The sequence below is a fragment of the Rana temporaria genome, chromosome 3 (genome assembly GCF_905171775.1).
Source record: "Rana temporaria chromosome 3, aRanTem1.1, whole genome shotgun sequence".
NCBI lineage: Eukaryota > Metazoa > Chordata > Amphibia > Anura > Ranidae > Rana > Rana temporaria.
Window position 1 is genome coordinate 420705094 of NC_053491.1, and position 14418 is coordinate 420719511.

The 14418-nt window shown below is 45.9% G+C and overlaps 1 protein-coding gene across 2 annotated transcripts in view; it reads left to right on the forward strand.

Moving 5' to 3' along the window:
• Nucleotides 1-14418, forward strand: part of BMP1 (bone morphogenetic protein 1) — a 142303-nt gene that overhangs the window by 51965 nt on the left and 75920 nt on the right. The gene's annotated exons all lie outside the window — the stretch shown is intronic.

The window sequence follows — 14418 nt, forward strand, 5'->3', positions numbered from 1 at the left end:
ATGCCTGTGTGCTTAACTTAGGCTAAACCTTGATTGTTCCAAAAAATCCCTACAAATTTCGTACTTGACCATAAAATGTTCTTGTGACTTAGGCTAGGTTCACACTGCTGCGAATTCAAAATTGCAGTAAAATCGCGATTTTACCACGGTTTCGCAGCTGCGGTTTTGCTGCGATTTCGGCCGCTATTTGCAGGGTTTAATGTAAATCGCGGCCCGAAATCGCCAAAAAGTAGTACAGGAACTACTTTTTGAAATCTGTGCAGTAGGGCTGTGCAAATTAACTTTTAATTAATCGATTAATCTTTAATTTTTTTGATCGATCAAAATCTTTTTGATCGATTAAAATTCTTTTGATTGGTACTCCCCTCTCCGCCGACTTCTGGGCCTTCAGGGAGTTCCGTAGGAGATCCAGTAACGTCACGGACACCGGCGGGGCTTGCCGTGTCCATCTGAAGGGCTCCTTTGCTGTGCCTTCCTATCTGCATGCCGGCGGGACCTTACTATCAGCCACACGCAAGGGCTGTTACACTTCCCTTTATCACTTCCCTCTATCAACCTGGGATTCTACAACCATCCACTGGGAGTTGTGATAGTTCCCTTCATGGGACATCTACATGCCGACGAACTGATGTTTTTTTTTTTTTTTTTTTCACCTCAGACATAACCATTTGCAAAGGAAGGTCGCGAGTTTTACCCGCCTTTCATTTGCCCGCCATATCTCCTTCCTGGTTTCGCATCATATGTGGAAATTTTTAAATGTGGCTTTTTTTTTTTTCTTTCCCTTTTTTTTCCCTCCCCCCTCTCCCTCCCCCTCTTTCCTCCAGTCATATCTATCGTGTGTATTTTATCTACTTTTACATATCTTTAAACATTTCACCTTTAATTCTTGTAACCCTTATACCCCCGTTTTCCACACCCCCCCCCCCCACCCCATCCCCTGGGACTCCAGTTGCCTTTCTGTTTCTGACTTTTTTTTTTTTCCCTTCTCTTAATTTTGAGGCTTTCTTATATAGAGTCCGTCCTTAAAAGTCCGAAAATATCTTGCCAAGTATTATACCCTATGCACCCATAAGCTCCGCGAATGTCATGGAATTTTTGAACTCCATCCATTTAGACCATGTCTTTTCAAATTCCTCTAAACTATCTGAGTCACTTAACCTTAGAAATTCTAAGTTTTGAATATAATTCATTTTATTGCACCATTCTTTAATGGGAGGACTTTCCCTTTCTTGCCAATGACTGGCTATCAGGCTTTTAGCTGCGGTTAACATGTGGGGTAAGAGACTTTTCTGATATTGTTTCATAGATAGTCTTATCCTCTGATGCAAACATCCCCAGGGGTCATCTGGAATCTCTGTGTTCGTTCTTTCCGTAATTAATTGTCTAATTCTTCTCCAATACACTTTGATTTTTGGACACTGCCACCATATATGGGCCATATTTCCGATCTGCCCACATCCGCGCCAGCACATCTCTGAGGCTTCTTTCTTATATTTGTGAGCCTTGTCTGGAGTGATGTACCATCGGATTAGGCATTTATAGTTTAACTCAATTATTTTACTATTTGCTGATGAAGTGTGCACTCTTCTCCATATTTGTTTTAATTCTGGAATATTTAACGAGGATCCCAATTCCTCCTCCCACTTTTTAATACATGGTGGAATGTCCAAACAATCATCTTCTATGAAATTCTTATAGATCTTGGAGATAACTCCTTTCCCTGTTTGTCCTTGACTAATTCTCTCAAGTGGGCGTAAATTTTCTGCTGATCTATACGGCTGTGGGAGAGCCTCAAAAAATGTTTTAACTGGGCATACCGCCATTAATTTATCTCTATTATATCTCCTTTTTCCTTCAATTCTTCATAGGTATTTAATTTATCTCTTGTCATGACATCCTTCAGCTGAGCATTCTTTTTTTTTTTATCCATTTACCGGATATCTTTTCTAACCCCGGTGTAAAATAATTTGAGTCTTTTATTGGCATTAGTGGTGAATTAAAGTCCCATTTTTCCCTCTTATGAACTTTATCCCAAATTTTTATAGCATGACGAGTGATGCTATGTGATTGTCTACCTAACTCCCTATATTTGTCTGGGATCCAGATGATGCTCCCTAAAAGGGCATTGCTCATCTGAAATTCCATGCTTGCCCACCTTTTTTGCTTAGTGTCCCTAATCCAGTCTATCACTCTTGTGAGAATTACTGCTTCATAATAACCTCTTATATCTGGTGCTCCCCATCCCCCTTGTGTCTTATTTTTTTTCAGCGTTGCCCAACTAATACAAGCTTTTTTACCCTGCCAGACGAACTGATGTTAACCTCTCCTCATCTGGATTCAGCAGTGGTATCGTTGTACAAATTTTTATACCAGTATCATACTTAGCTACATGTTTTTATGACTGCTTTTGGTACCATTTGGTATTACTCGCACCATTTTTACAGTTTATGTAGCTACATCGATTTTATCTCCAGTGCAATATCTATTTTGTTGCCTACTTGAAGACTATAAAAGTTTTAATGTTATTCCCATTGAGCACTGCCTTTGTGTGTTTTTTGTATCCTGCTATCCATTTTTCCAGTGGTTGGTAGCTGCACTGGGAATCAGCCTGCAAGGAGGAGATCAGCTAAAAGTAGTTGGATCTGTATGTGCGTTTTATAATTGATCAAAATTTAGTCGATTAATCGATTAAAAAAAAAACGATTAATCGAACAGAAAATTTTTGATCAGTAACAGCCCTACTGTGCAGCGATGCGGCGTCGCACCGATTTAGGATGGTGCCAGTGCCGGCAAATGCCACCGATTTGACATGTGAAATCGCATCTCAAATCTTAACAAATCGTACCCAGTGTGAACCTGGGCTTAAGGCTCCACTTTAACAGGTGTTCAGCCACAGTGTGAATCCCAGAGTCCAGAATCAACTGATCCTGAGTTTTTGTCAGTTTTGTGTGCATCCAGCTGCGATCATCACAGGCGATCACTGGTTGTGTGAATAGGCACGAATAGCTGTGGCAACCAAGCTCATACACTGCAATTACAAGACTGCCGGTGGCCACAATTTTTTGCGCCAATTTGCGTAGGCCATGATCATGTGCATTTGCAGCTGTCAAAACCAGCAGCAGAAATCGTTAGATTTCTTCTGTTGGGATTGACATTGTGGCTAAACGCCCGTATAAATGTAGCCTTGAATATGTATTCAGTGAGGGGGGGGAAAGTATTTGATCCCCTGCTGATTTTTTACATTTGCCCACTGACAAAAATGATCAGTCAATAATTTTTTTGATGGTAGGTTTATTTTACCAGTGAGAAACCATAACAAAAATATCCAGTCCATTTAACATGGTTTCCTATAGATGTAGTTGACATCTGTGCATGTTATGAAAGGGGCCAGGGACTTTTTTTTTGTTTTTGTTCTGGTTTTTGGTTCCATAGACCAGGGTTTGACAAATTTGCTTGGAATCTAGGAGCCAGCTAAAAGAGTTAAAAGACAGAAAACGCGCTCCCGTCGAGCTTGCGCGCAGAAGCGAACGCATACGTGTGAAGCGCCCGCATATGTAAACGGTATTCAAACCACACGTGAGGTATCGCCGCGATCGTTGGAGCGAGAGCAATAATTCTAGCTCTAGACCTCCTCTGTAACTCAAAACATGCAACCTGTAGATTTTTTTAAACATCGCCTATGGAGATTTTAAAGGGTAAAAGTTTGTCGGCATTCCACGAGCGGACGCAATTTTGAAGCTTGCCATGTTGAGTATCGATTTACTCAGCGTAACATTATCTTTCACAATATAAAAAAAAAATTGGGATAACTTTACTGTTGTCTTATTTTTTAATTGAAAAAATGTATTTTTTTCCAAAAAAGTGCGCTTGTAAGACCGCTGCGCAAATACGGCGTGACAAAGTATTGCAACGATCGCCATTTTATTCTCTAGGGTGTTAGAATAAAAAATATATATTATGTTTGGGGGCTCTAATTAGAGGGAAGGAGATGGCAGTGAAAATAGTGAAAAATTACACTTTTAGAATTGCTGTTTAACTTGTAATGCCAACGGCCACCACCGGATGGAGCCAGCTCACAGAAGGACACAGAGGGACTTCACAAGGCCGCGGGCTCAATTACCGGCCATCGCGGGTGAGGTGGGGGCGCACGGAGACACAGGATCCTGTGCCTCCGTGCGTCCCCTAATTGAGGCCGCGGCCTCAATTACCGCCCCCCAGGTCACAATTTCTTGTCGCAATTGCAACCTGGGGATTGTCGACCCCTGCCATAGACTTCAATGGATCAAAAGCGTGTATTGAAACTGCACCTGCAAACTGCAACCTGCATAGGTGTGAACCAAGCCTAAGCACAGGTTCACACTTCTGCAATCTCAGAGATCACATGCAATCTCTGAGCAATGCGGGTTCTGCCATACAGTTGTATGGCTGAACTCGCATTAGACTCGCACAGAAAATAGTGCAGGGACTTTTTTTTCCCCATACTAAAAATCGGATCGCATGGGTGTTCTCACCTATGCAATCCGATTCCTGTGCGAGTTCGCGATCTGTGAACAAAACTGGGGGTGTCATTAACTTTAATGACACCCGCAGCGTTTCGCACAAGGCAGTGTGAACTGCCTGCAGGAGAGGAGTGATGCAGGAACCAGCACTTTTTTGTGTGCATGAATTTTTGCATGAACACTAATCTGGTTTTAGTACTTTTTTTTATTTTATTTTTCTTTAGTACGCTTTTGGACTTGTATGAGAGTCAAATTTGGTGCATAGCTGCTGGTAACATCACAATTTCATATCATTTTGTTGGTAATATTTTTGTTTTAGGTCTGTGTTTGGGGCTTTGCACACATGAAAAACCACTGTAGCAGCTCAAAAGGGACATAATTTAAAGTGAAGAATTGGTGCCTTTGTGAAGTTCTTATTGCTGCCTCTAAAGAGGGTAATCCCCTTCACTTTGTAGAGGTTTTCTCACACTTTCTCCTCTTTGTAAAAAGTGAAGGGTAATCTCCCCAACATGGTACAGACAGCAAAAAGTAGGGGATGTTTAAAACTCTTGTCAAACACAAAAATTGCTATATTCATGTAGGCATTCATCCCTGCAATGTGTAATATAATTGTGACGAATGCAGGTAACAAAATTGTTAATTATTTAAATAGTATAGTGAGCAGAGTATAAATGGCATAGCTGTGTGTGCGTGTGTGTGTTTTTTTTTTTTTTTTTTCTTCCATCAATCTGTTTAATTAGTTTACTTTTGTGCCTCTTATCCCAATCTGTAAGTCCTTCTGCCTCTTTGTCGGATGTCTCTGCTTGGCCTGAGAGTCACACTTGTTCTAAGGAATTTTCTGATGGGTCTGACAAGGTATTCCTGGATGTCTGTTTTCTTGAAAGGGCCTTGAAGTGGTCTGATGAAAGCCTCCATTGGGTTATCCGGTAAATACACAAGCTATGTCCATTGACTCCTCTGTCTGAAGAGCGAAAGCTCTACTAGATAATCTGCGGCCTGCCAAACTTCAGTCCTTGTTACGAAGTATAATGAAATTGTCCTTCCCAACATGTTAATGGAATTTCCACTAAAGTCTAATTATCTAATTCTTCTTCAAGCTTTTCTTTGGTTTAAAAAGTGCAAATCTCTTCAGGATTCGGTGAATTGCACTAAATAAAGCCTGCCAACCTGTTTCGAATGTCCTGTTTTCTGGAATGATGGTATGTTGGCACGTTATGAAGCCATGTGGTTCACATACCTGCTTCTAAGCTTTCTCCTGTTCAGTAATCTTTCCCAGACTAGTATTGAATCAATGTGCTGAACATTTTTACTTTTATAGCATCTCCTGCTTTTGTTCTACTTTGATCACATAAAATAGAGCTGCCTAGACTTTAGCAAGGACAGTTAGACTATTGAGAATAGTAGGGTTTATGGTATGTGATTTTCGATTTTAAAACCTTTATTTATTTAAAGCAAAATTGCAGCCAAAATCTAAAACCGAAAAATCAGCACAAGGGACATAACTTGGTCAGGAAGATGTCCTTTGTATTGAGTCCTCTGCCGTAAGTAGTAATCTTCCTTCATCCTTCCCCCATTGCTGTAATCTTCTGGTGCGGCGGGGGTTAATAGAGCCAAGGGGCTGTCGCAGGCTCTCATCAAGAGCCTGAATATGCCCATTCTTTTCACCCTGTTGCTTCATTTACCGGTACTATAGCTTCTATTGGTAAAACGGGATCTAAGAATAGGGTACAGGCAGATGATTACTGCCAAAGAAGAGGAATCCGAAAAAAGGGACACATCCCATTGACTGTAAGTTATGCCCCTTGTGTGGATTTTCCTGTTTTTGTTTTTGTCTGCACTTAGACTTTATCATGTCTTCTTCCTTCTTCTTCATCTCATACCTGCCTCCTCTGTGCAGTTGGTTTTGCACAAAGCAGCCTGGATCCTCCTCTTCTCAGGCTCTTCTTCTCTTCTCCTAGCCCCTCCCTTCTTTGATTGTCCCTCAGCCAGCATCTTGCTACAGGGGGCACTAAAGCCGAGTCAGTGTCGTGTATCCATTCAGACACTAAGCCCCGGCCTGGCTCCGCCCCTCTCTCTTCTGATTGGCTGACTGACTTTGACAGCTGCAGGAGCCAATGCCGCCGCTGCTCTGTCTCAGTCAATCAGGAGGAGTGTCCTGGATGGCTGAAGGGATCATGGACATCACTGGAGGGAGAAGGGGCTCAGGTAGGTAATTAGGGGGGTGCTGGGGGGGGCTGCTACACACAGTTTTATCTTCATGCATAGATTGCATGAAGATAAAAAACCTTCTGCCTTTACAACTCCTTTTTAGAGTATGCAACAATGGCTGCATCTGCTCCCTGGAGCAGGAGGAGTGGAAAGAGCTGAATTTTCTCAGGTTGTACATGATGCAGCTTCCTCTTTCCAGAATGGAAACCGGAGAGTGCACATCACTGTCCAGTGTGCATCATCATTGCCACGGTTCTGTCGCCTGTGCGTAACCTGGAGTGCTGAGTTTGGGGTGCTGTCAGAGTCCCCTGGGTGCATAACTGAGAGTAGATGTTAAGCTGTGTGTGACTGGATGGTGAGCTGCAAGATCACTGGGAATAAGGGAGCAGCTGCTGTGGGGAGCTACTATCTGCTGCTAGAGACTGAGCCGTTTAGGAAGTGATCATACAGCCATCTAGTAGCCTTATTGTTGCCTGCAGACTTGACTGGGACTTTTCTTGCATGCACCAATGGTACAACTGGGCCCAACGCTAGCCAACTGAAAAGTTAGGACTAAAGAATGTCTCTTTACAGCTGCTACACAGGGAGTTTCACCTATTGCTTATGCTAAGAGGTACCTCTCAGAGGACATTGCACCAGATCTAGTTATAGTCTTGTTTGTATTGCTGTTAATCCTTACATGTACTGTTTATTGCTAACTTTGCTGATGCATGAGGTAATCCCAGTCTAGTGGTACAGAACTCTTATTTTACCTTGGTATAGTGATTATCTTGTCTAGTTAACTGTGTCTGAACTTACCTTCTGTGTGTTCATTTATGTTTAAACCACCATTTATTCTAACCTGTAATAATACACTGAGTTTGTGTACCACTAAATTGTCTTGTCTATTTCATGGCTAATTTACAGCCAAGTTAAATGTATCTATAGTTGTGTCCTTTATAAGTACTTGCAGTAACTTTTCTTCAACCAGGTGTGTAAAAGGATTTAGGTTGCTCTTGGAGCTGAGGCGCAGAACAGAGGTCCCAAAGTACCAAGTGGCTCTTGTGCAGCACTACTGATATAATTTTCTCCCTCGTCTTCCAGGACGGCACGCTGAGAGTAGACTGGCCACCTGACAGGAAACACAATCAAAAAAGAGGTTAAAAGGCCCCACCCTTCCCATGTGCCTCAGTTTCTGATTGTGTTTCCCCTACAGCGAAACAGTTTTTTATTTTCAAGCTGACCTAAGGCCTGGGGCTGGTGGTCCCCCCCCCGGAGTCTAGACCTCAGGTACTGGGTGCTTTTGGGTCCGGTCAAGGTGCTTGCACTTTCCCGGGGGGGTATCCCTTCTTTATGGTCTAGGGAGGCTGAAAGTGCTATCTAAGAAGAGTGCCTCCCTGGACGCCAGAGCCTCCTAGCTAGCAGGGCTTCCCTAGTGCTCTGAGGCGGCCGTACCTCTCTCCCCCCCCGTCTTCCCTCCTACCTTACAGGGAGACTTCCCCTCTGCAGCGTGGTGTCGGCTGGGCTGGGCGCCGCTCCGAGCGGCGCCGTCACTTGCTGGGCGCGTATTGATGACGCGCACGCCGTCCGACGGCGTGACGTCACTCCGCCCCTACAAGATGGCGGCCTCCACCGACGGATGCCAGATTTCGCTGCAGAGCACAGCAGAGGCAGAGCAACGCGCAGCCGGGGAGAGAGAAGGGCCGGGCGCCCTCATCATGGAGGACCGTCTGACAGACATGGCTGCTGAGGAGTCCACCCGGGGTGAGTCCTCCTTGTGTTCGGGGGTAGGGGGCTTCCCCCCCCCCCCCTCTTGTTGTAGAACCTCAGCTGTGAGAGTATGTTGCTAATGGGCCTTTCTATTTTACATTATGTTTTAGGAGAGGACCCTTCTGCCCAGGGGGAAGCCAGTAGATCCACTAAACCCCTTAAAAAAATTAAGAAATGTGGGAATTGTAATGATAAGCTCCCGACAGACTATAGCAAACCCTTTTGCTCCAAGTGTATCCTTAAACTAGCTGGGAAAGAGACCTCGCAAATCATGAAGGATTTTCTCTCTGTGCAGTCAGAAATGCTCGCCACTCTCAAGGATTTTAAATCTTCCTTGAAAAGTAGGGAGTCTGATCCCCCTGTACCTGGTCCTTCGTCCCAGGAGGGGTCCACTTCTGCGCGGCTGGGTTCCCGCCAGCGAACTAGGAAGGCTCCTTCCTCTGACTCCGAGGATTCTGAGGTCACTCTTCAAGAAGAGGGCCTGGTGGAAAGCCAGGCGGAGGAAGAGGACGAGGATGCCAGGTCTGGGAAATATATATTTTCCGCAGATGATATGGAGGGTCTTCTCGCAGCCATTTACGCCTCTGAGCAGATCCAACATCCAGCGGAGCAGGTTTCAGCCCAGGACAGGATGTATTTGGGTTTAATTAAGCCTCAGTCTAAGACTATCCCAGTGCATCAATCCCTCAAGGATATTATCCGGAGGGAATGGGCTGAGCCAGAAAAGAAACTTCCCAAGTTTAAAACCTGGAAACGCCGCTGCCCCTTTAAAGATGAGGTGGAGGATACCTTTTTTAAAGTTCCTCGTCTTGACGCATCTTTAGCTCAGGTCTCTAGACAATCCGATCTCTCTTTTGAGGATGCTGGGAGTTTAAGGGATGCCATGGATAGGCGTGCGGATACCTCCCTCCGTAGAGCCTGGGAAGCCAATGCAGCCGCTTTGGGTCCTGCGTTAGCTTCAGCATGCGTCGCAAGGAACACTGCCGCTTGGACTTCCAGGCTGTTAGATCATCTAGCAAGTTCTTCCAAGTCTAGAGAAACTCAAGAGTCCCTCCAGGTGATCGGCAGTGCGGTAGCCTATTTGGCAGACGCAGCTATTGAGACGGTTCGCGCTTCAGCCAAGACTGGAGCACTTATTAATGCTTCTAGGAGAGCTGTCTGGCTGAAAACTTGGAGGGGCGACCTTGCGTCAAAAAACCGCTTGTGTGCGATTCCGTTTGAGGGTTCCCTCTTGTTCGGCACCGCATTAGATCAGGCCCTAGCGAGATCCTCTGAAAAAGGAAATAAATTTCCCTCCAAACCTAGAGCAAATAGGGGGAAGTTTTTTCGTCCCAACCAGAGGAAAAACCCCCCCCCAGGGAAGAAATCGGCACCCGGCAGGCGCTGGGGGTTTGGAAAGGATAAGCCAAAGAGTGGGATCCTTTTTTCCAGCCCCAAGCCTGGTGAAAAGGATCCCAAGTGACGAGAGGGTAGGGGGCAGGCTCTCCAGGTTCCTTCCCGCTTGGGAGGAGATAACCAGGAGTCCTCACGTCCTTCAGATCATCAGGGAAGGTTACAGGCTAGAATTCCGCCAGTTTCCTCCCCCCATTTTTCTCCTCACACACCTACCAAGCGATCCTCGCAAAGCCGCTGGACTTTCCCAGAACGTTGCCAGCCTGGCCGAACAGGGAGTCATAGTCCCAGTCCCTCCAAATCAAGAGGGCCAGGGAGTATACTCCCATATTTTTGTCGTTCCCAAACCACTCGGGAAATTCAGATTGATCATCAATCTCAGACCCCTAAATGTTCATCTTCAATACAAGAAATTTCGTATGGAGAATGTGTACAGTCTCAGGGGCCTCTTGTTAGAAGGCGTGTTCATGGTGACAATAGACTTGAGGGATGCTTACCTTCACGTTCCTATTTGTCCGGATCACCAGAGATTCCTCAGATTCGCCCTCACCTCTGCCCAAGGAGTTCAGCACTGGCAGTTCTCGGCCCTCCCCTTCGGACTGGCTTCCAGTCCGAGGGTGTTTACGAAGGTCCTGGCAGAGGTGATGGCTTTTCTACATTTAAAGGGGATCTCCCTCGTCCCTTACTTGGACGACCTTTTGCTCTTCAACCTGAGTCGGGATCAGCTCCTTCTGGACCTGGCCACTGTCATAACCACCCTGGAATCCCTTGGTTGGATCGTGAACAGGGAGAAGTCTTCTCTCCTTCCAGAACAAAGGAAGATGTACCTAGGTTTTCTTATAGACTCCCTAGAAAGGAAGCTTGTCTTATCCCAAGACAAAGCACAGGGTCTTATGACAGCGGTCAGGTCCCTAGTGGCGGCTGTAGATTCCTCGTTCAGAGAAATCATGAGGTTGTTGGGACGGATGACTTCGTGCATCCCGGCAGTTCCCTGGGCACAACTCCACTCAAGGCCCCTGCAGGCCTTCCTTCTCTCATCTTGGGGGGGAACGGAAGAGACGTTGGATACCAGGGTCAGTATCCCGGTTCCAGTAAAAGACACCTTACAATGGTGGCTATTGCCCCAGAACCTTTTAAGGGGTCGTCTGTGGAGTCAGGTCAACCCGATCAAAGTCACCACAGATGCCAGCAGCTGGGGGTGGGGAGCCCATACGGAGGAACTTCGAGCCCAGGGTTCTTGGAATCCCCAGCAAAGGCGGGCTTCTTCCAACTACCGGGAGTTATTGGCGGTTGGGGAGGCTCTGGAAGCCTTCGAGGAGAGAATTCAGGGCCGAGAGGTCCTAGTCCTCTCCGACAACGCGACTACGATCGCCTTTCTCAACCGGCAGGGGGGCACCAGGTCACACTCTCTCCTAGCCCTCTCCCTGAGGATCCTAACTTGGGTAGAACAGAGGGTGCCCTCTCTTCTAGCGGTCCATATAAGAGGGTCCCTCAATCTGGAGGCCGATTTTCTGAGCCGCCAGCCCATCCTTCAGGGGGAATGGGAATTATGCCCGGAGACCTTCAGCTGGATTTGCCAACAGCTCGGTCGCCCAGAAGTAGACCTCTTTGCGTGCAAGGGGAACAAAAAGGTGAGCAGGTTCTTTTCCCTCTCCCGAGAGCAGGGTTCACTGGGCGTGGATGCGTTGGCTCAACCCTGGAGATTCCGGTTGGCCTACGCCTTTCCTCCCTTGAATCTCATCCCAAGGGTTCTGCAAAAATTAAACGCCTCAGACACCAACCTGATTTTAATCGCTCCTTGGTGGCCCAAGAGGTCCTGGTTCCCCACCCTGAAACATTGGGCTCTAGCTCCCCCGCTTCCTCTCCCTCCCCGGGCGGGTCTTCTGCGGCAGGGGCCGGTCTCTCATCCGAACCCAGAATTCTTCAGCCTGACGGCATGGCTCTTGAGAGGTGGAACCTGCAGCAGAGAGGCTGTTCGGAAAAGGTGATAGGAACCCTGTTGGCTAGTCGCAAGAAAGTCACCAGACTCATCTATGCAAGAATCTGGGGGGTCTTTTCGCGCTGGTGCTCCGCGAAACAGATCTCCTACCCTGACATCCCCGTCATCCTGGATTTCCTCCAGGATGGGGTGGAACTAGGCTTAGCCACTAAGACCTTGAGAGTCCAAGTTACGGCCTTGTCCTATTTTTTGGACAGGAGCCTTTCTGGGGATCCTCTTATTAGGAGGTTTCTGACAGCCAGGGACAGACTTTCCCCTATAAAAGTCTCTAGAGTTCCCCCTTGGGACCTCTCCCTAGTCTTGAATCAGCTATCTAAGGCACCATTCGAACCTATAGATAGTATTCCAATTAAATTACTTTCCTTTAAATTTACTTTTTTGTTGGCTATCACGTCTGCCAAAAGAGTGGGAGACATGCATGCTTTTTCCATTAAGGAACCCTTTCTTCGGGTTTTTGAAGACAGGGTGGTACTGAGTCAGGATCCTCTGTACCTGCCCAAAGTGGCAACTAAGTTCCACAGATCCCAGGAGGTAGTCCTCCCTTCGTTTTGCGCAGATCCCAAGAATGAGAAGGAGGCTACTTTTCATTGCTTGGACGTAAGACGTTGTCTTTTGATTTATTTAGAGAGGGTAAGTGAGTTTAGGAATTCCCCTCATCTTTTGGTTAATTTTTCTGGTCAGAAAAAGGGTCAGCAGGCAACAAAAGCTTCTATATCCAGATGGATCAGGCAGGCTATTTCTTTATCCTACACCTTAGCGGGTAGACCAGTTCCTGTTATCAAGGCCCATTCCACCCGATCACTGGCAGCCTCCTGGGCAGAAAGAGCAGGAGCTTCCATAGAACAAATATGTAAAGCGGCGACCTGGTCAAGCCAGAATACGTTCGTCAGACATTACAGAGTCGAACTGCTGTCACCGCAAGATCTGATGTTTGGTAGGAAGGTCCTACAGACGGTGGTCCCGCCCTAAGGTAGGCCCAAAGATTGCTTGCTTTTCTCTCAGCGTGCCGTCCTGGAAGACGAGGGAGAAATGACCAGTTACACTTACCGGTAGCTGGATTTCTACGATGTCTTACAGGACGGCAGGCCTACTTCCCTCCCTGTTATTTACTGCTATTCGGAGTTATTTTTTTATTAGGTCCTAGGACCGTGTTCTAATAGCGGTTACTTATCTACAAACTGAGGCACATGGGAAGGGTGGGGCCTTTTAACCTCTTTTTTGATTGTGTTTCCTGTCAGGTGGCCAGTCTACTCTCAGCGTGCCGTCCTGTAAGACATCGTAGAAATCCAGCTACCGGTAAGTGTAACTGGTCATTTTATCATCTAGAAAACCCTTTAACCCAGGCTTTCTCAACCATTTTATCCCAGATGAACCCTTAAAAAATGTTCTGGTGTCTGCAATTCCTTACTAAAACAAATTTATCCGAGTTCAATGGGGACAATGCCCCTTACGTTGGCAGTCAATAGGAAATCCAACTCTTGTAGAAGCGGTCGGAATGCCAGCCTTGGAGACAGTTTAAAAGATCATGGGCATCATGTTGCTTGCTTTGCCAAATAACATTATCCCTGGAAGCACCATCAAATGGGAAATCAATCAGCCACAGCTTAAGGAACCCCTTGCAACCTCTGGCGGAACCTTGGGGTTCCACAAAATCCTGGTTGAGATTGGTTGCCTTAAACTCTAAAACTTGGAACATATAAGCTCAGATAATTCAACCAAACCATCATTTGTATCATTGATTCTATGACAGTCCTACTGTGTGTGTGTGTGTGTGTGTGTGTGTGTGTGTGTGTGTGTGTGTGTGTGTGTGTGTGTGTGTGTGTGTGTGTGTGTGTGGTAGAGGCAGTTGTAGCAGAGATCGTTAACCTAGCTGTATGTTTTGGGGATGGGTTAGAGAACACAAGGGTAAGCGCGTATACAAACTCCATTCCATGCAGTTGGCTTCTATGGTGAGAATCAAACCCAGGACCCAGAGTAGTAAGGTAAAATGTAGGCCAATTGGGCAAAACCGTGTACCGTTTTTGGGGTCCAAATTTTTAGATGGTTCCCCAAAACTGACAATATAGCAGCAAGAAAGTGACCATGACATTCGGCAAGAAAAGTATACTTAAATACTCAACAATTGTTTTGTCCTCTGTAGGTGAAAAGGCAGATCAGTGATCATTCCATAGGAAATGTGCTGAACAGAGTGTTCTGGACCTGGAAATCGTGTCCTGATAAGCAGGGTCATTGTGGAATGACAAGCATGTACACAAACATAGAGGCTCCCTCCCTGTTTGCTTACTCAGCAGAAAAACGGTGACAGCGTCTTCCCAGCAGCTTGTCACAGCCAGACAGATGTTTGGCAACATCCATGGTGGCATGCCCCAGCTAATGAATATGTGAGAGACCAATCCATTTCATGTTCTCTTGCAAAAGTGCTGTGTGGGGGTTTTTTTTTGTTTTGTTTTTTTTTTGTTTTGTTTTTTTGCATGCAACTGTTGGTAAATGTTTTAGCAACTGAAGCAGAAAACAAGGGTCAAAAGCGGGAAAAGTGTCTTTTTTTTCAATACTAGTTAGATTCCATCTAGG